At 32.9% G+C, this 5,234-nt stretch overlaps 1 pseudogene; it reads right to left on the bottom strand.

The window, feature by feature from the left end:
* Nucleotides 1-2,950: 2,950 nt before the first annotated feature.
* LOC120117220 lies at nucleotides 2,951-4,713 on the bottom strand (annotated as a pseudogene).
* Nucleotides 4,714-5,234: the final 521 nt, after the last annotated feature.

The raw sequence follows: 5,234 nt of genomic DNA, 5'->3' as shown, positions 1-5,234 counted from the left end.
ATTTTACGTTACGGTATATATTATTATTAAATTAAAAATTCTAATAATATTTATAAATATCAAAACAATCAAATAATTTTTTGTGCAAATGAAATTATTAAATCAATATTGTAGGTGGAAAACATGAAACACTGTTAAAGTATCGATCCTTTTTATAAAAAGTATGGACACTTTCAATATAATATAATGTAATAGGTAAATTTGCAATGCTATCGGTATAAATATACCGGTTTACTTATAAAATAGGTAAATATAAGCGCTACCTATTACATTATATAAGCGCTACCTAGTATGTTATTGTACTTTATAATATTTCCGGTTAAATAATATAACATAACCGGTCACTTGTTTAACCGGTCACGCCGTATATTAGCCGTTTTTTAGGCGCCGCACCGCAGAACGACCCCCCTAAAAAAGATACCTTCACCTGAAATAGTTAGTGTTAAAATAGGAGTTTTTTTTTTCTTGGTAAAGTACACAAATGGTCCCTTTAGACCATCTCCAACGCTGCGCTACAGTGGAGATATTTTCACTGTAGCGCGCTCCAACCCTGCGCTACAGTGGAGATATTTTTATTATAGCGCGCTCCAATCCTGCGCTATCTCTATCATTAGGGCATCTCCAATGCTTCTCCACATTTGGAGAATATCTCCACTGTGGAGAAAAAACCCCCTCCAGCCCATCGCCACATCTCTCGCTACAGTAGCGAAACGCTACAGTCCGCGCCACATCTGCCGCGATACTGTAGCATGCGCTACAATTTTTTTTTTAATTCAAATAAATTAAATTACAAGATAAAAAAATACATTAAAATTATATATATAAAAATACTAATTGTTTTGTAATTTTTCTGATTTTTTGTATTTTTTGTATTTTTTATGATTTTTTTAAATTCAAGTAGATTAATTTACAAGATAGATAAAAATACATTGAAATTAGATAAATAAACATACTAATTTTTTGAAACATAAAAACTACAACAAACAAAGATACAACTGCTCATTTTGCTCTACAAAATGTACTAATTGAGCATTTGTGGAATGAATATTCTAATTCTGAGAATTAAAATATATAATTATGTAACTCATGTTTTTTTTTCGCAATATTATTATGAAATGTAATTTTCTTATTTATTTGTATTTTCGCATTGCTATTTATGAATGTTTTATTTATGTTTTTATCTTGATTTATTATAATATATATGTTTATTTTATATTTTTAAAATCAATATTACAATAGTTAAATATTATGAATAAAGTAGATTTAGTAGTAATGTAGAGATAACGATAGAGATGAATTACTGTTTCATCTCTACAGTAGAGATAGAGATGCGCTAGAGTAGAGATGAGCATTGGAGATGGCCTTACAGTGACAAATTGCTACAGTACCGCGCTGGAGCGCGGTACTGTAGCTAACGCTACATTTTTTTAAATTACAGTATATTAACTTATAAGATAGATAAAAATACATTAAAATTAGATAAATAATTATACTAATGTTTTTGTAATTTTTCAGATTTTTATTTTATTTTTTTGTATTTTTTATATTTGTAAAATTATATTATAATAATTAATATTATGAAAAAAGTAGAGTTGATGGTAATGTAGAGATATCGTTTGAGATAAATTATTGTTTCATCTTTAGAGTAGAGATAGAGATGTTGTAGAGTAGAGATGAGGACTGGAGATGGCCTTATAGGACGTTGCTTTGTTGAGTCATCCAACTATTAAAAGTTACAAAATGATCTCCCAACTATAGGACATTGCTTTATTGAGTACCTCAACTATTAAAGTTACAAAATGATCACTCGATTATTCATATGTTCAAAACTCATCATTTTTCATTAAAAATCTGATGACAATATGAGTTAGACGTTAACATGTTGACTGAGATATGATAGTCATTTGAGTTTTTTTGGATCAGATTTTATCATGTCAAAGTCAGTTTCTTAACGTCCAACTCAGACTGCCATCAATTTTTAATAGAAAATGACGAGTTTTGAAACATATGACTAGTCGGATGACCCATTTTGTAACTTTTAATAGTCAGAGAACTCAACAAAGCAACGTCATATAGTCAAGGGACTATTTCACAACTTTTAATAATCTGGGGACTCAACAAAGTAACATCCTATAGCCGAGACACTATTTGTGTACTTTATCCTTTCTTTTTCAAGGTTTTTTTTTGGGGGCCCCTTTTTGGATTATAAAATTTAAACATAACCTTAGGTTATATTAATATCCATAGAAATTATGGGTTTAAGTCAAGTTGTAACCGATAGTGCTTGGAGAGAAGGGTATTCGGCATTATGTAGTTCATATAATACCAAACTGTAGAAGATCCAAAAATCATTCACAAGATAAGCATCCAACCAAACTACATGTGACACAAATTTATCCACATTTCCACGTAGGCAACTAACATTAAAAAGATTCTTTAATTTAAAGGGTAAACTACATATTTAGTACCTCAACTATAATTTTTGTTCCCTTTTGATCACTCAACTATTTTTGGTTTCAAAATCATACCTAACGTTATGTTTTGACTTAATTTTAGTCAACCACCGTTAAAAAAGTAATGATGATAATGATGTGTCACCGTAAGGTAATGCCACATTACCATTAAATTTTTTTTAAAAAAATTGTCAAGTCAGTAGTTCTATTAATTTTTTAACGACAGGTGACCAAATTAAAACCAAAATGTAACGTTAAACATGATTTTGAAAAAAAATGATGATCAAACTGGAACAAAAATGATAATTAAGGTACTAAACGTGTAATTTACACTAATTACAAATAGATAAAACAGTGAACAAAGAAAATGTAAGAAGAAAATGCCAAATAATTACTTTAACCCAAGAATACCCACACCTCCACCCTTCTTTGTGCGGGGAAAAAATACTCAAGAGACAAGTCTTGATGATACCCATTTATCACATATAAACTAGAACTAAAACATTACAAAGTGCAATCTAGTTAAATTTAAACACTAAGGAGATGGATTGATCCTTTACCGTCCACATCACGAATTTAAATTACGATCGCAATTGTGTTTATGGTCGTATTGTGATTATCGCGATTACAAACATAGTGGATACTATAGCGGTAACTACAACTGTCACGGTCATGCAATAACAGTTTTGGAATACACAATTATCGTTATATAATGGCCGCTATTTTAATCCCTGCTCTACATTGTTAGAGTACCTGCAAATAACTTTGCACTTGACTACATTGTCATAGACATAGAACCCTGGTGTGATCATGATACGAACCATACTAGGAACCAATTTTCTGGCTCTTTCTCCATCCATGTCCTCCATGTATACTGAATCAAACCTCACCCCTTTATCTACCCTGAATATTGGTAAGCCAGGGTGCAACGAGTTGGCCAAGAGGTGTACCAACCACACACTCTTTGACGCACCGAAAAAGGCTTGCAGCAATGGCTCAGGCCAAGCTCTGTTCCACCCCAACATAGCCACTATTTCATTCATTTTCCTGTCACAAAATTTGCTGAACTCCTCACTGTAATGCCTTGTTCCCTTGTTCAGAACCTCCTCCATGTCAAACCTTGTAAATTACTGAATGACGCGTAATTAGCTTCGCAACGATCGATGGGGTTCAATATTTGGTTCATCGCACGCTTTGAAACTCGATGGATTCGAAGTCTTCGAAGAAAGCTTTGTTCAAGAGAGCTTCTAGGTAGAGAAGAAGAAGACCTTGGGGTTCTTGGAATGAGAAATCTTGGTGTCATGAGGCTGTAAAAGCACGATATTCTGTCATAAACTTTGGTACCCATGGCCTTAACTGCATGGTGAGTGACCTACTCAAAAGCCTGATTGAAGACCCAGCTTCAGAGACAGAAACCAGAATTGTTGAATCACTTTTTCATTAGCTCCAGTAAACCCTATCTTGATGAACATTATGGATTTTTCCAATTCTATAAGGAGAATTGCTGTTGCATTCATCTAGACCAGACTTGAGATTGTGACAGTAAACTTCTAGCTTGTTAAGCTTCTTCTCAAGCTCAGCCATGGAATATTTTAACCTTGAAGCTTCCAGCAATGCTTCATCTCTCTTTCTTGTGGCTTGAATAAGCTTGTGTGACAGTTCAGCAGCTGCAATTTTCCAGTGTTCTTCTCTGGATGTGGACACATCAGTTGGTTTTGGACTCTTCCTTGTTAAAGAATGAAAATTGACTTGAAAATTCCATTAGGACTTGCCATAGAAAAGGAATGCTTATTAACTCCATTGTTATCCAAAGGAACCACGGAGATCCTCTCCCTAGAGTTTGGCCTGCAATTGATGCATGAAACCGAACCATCCCCACAACCACCGCCACCGCCACTTCCACCTGATTCCGGACGTTTCCTGGCGTTTGGTTTCCAATGATTTTGTCACGAAGGGGTGTTGAGAGGTGCTTCGGAGTCGACCTTTTTTCTGTATTTACACTTGGGGTACCATCTTCTTGCACCTCCCTTCCAAATTCATGAATCTGTTGAACAAAGAAAAAGCAAAAGAAATGAACTTTGTCATCAGCCAAATCAAGGAAGCTTTAAAAATTACATCCTAAGGAAAAAGAAACAAGTACCCAATTTTTTTCTTGTGAAACAAACAGAATTGTAAAGGAACTTACTGGAGTGGACAGAGGGGACTGCTGAGGTAGAGTAGTAGGAGGAAGTGACTTGGAAGAAGAAGAGGAAGGAGCCATTTTTGTTTCGTTTTTTATTTGGTTTTTACAGATATATATGACAATGAGAATGAATGAGGTGGGGACTATGTTATATTTGAGATTCAGCGGCTCAACTTAATTTATTACTATTTTTATACTAAGAAGCTGTGAATTTAAGTTCTTCTAATAAAAGTAGTGATTTAAAAAATTCAGATAGAGTACACAAATACTATTTATCTATAGAACGTAATTTTATAGAGTTTTCTATTATTAAAACTTATAAAATATTCATCTATTTATTCATATGTTTTAAATTCATTCTTTTTATTAAAAAATTAATACAATTGAGTTAGACGTAAAATTATTGATTGAGATATAATAAAACATAATCTCAAAACTGTTTAAGTTATAATTTGTAGATCGACTTTTTGTTTATATTATGTCGTCGAGTCGATACTTGAAATATCATGTCATCGAACCAGTGGTTAAAGCAACAATTGTGTCAGTAGACACCATTAAAATATAATTTTATCATATCTCAGTTAGTATGTTAAAGTCTA

The sequence above is a fragment of the Hibiscus syriacus genome, unplaced genomic scaffold (genome assembly GCF_006381635.1).
Source record: "Hibiscus syriacus cultivar Baekdansim isolate YM2019G1 unplaced genomic scaffold, ASM638163v2 tig00110319_pilon, whole genome shotgun sequence".
In the NCBI taxonomy this organism is placed as follows: Eukaryota; Viridiplantae; Streptophyta; class Magnoliopsida; order Malvales; family Malvaceae; genus Hibiscus; species Hibiscus syriacus.
The sequence above is the reverse complement of the archived record's forward strand: the minus strand, read 5'-3'. Positions and strand labels throughout refer to the sequence as shown.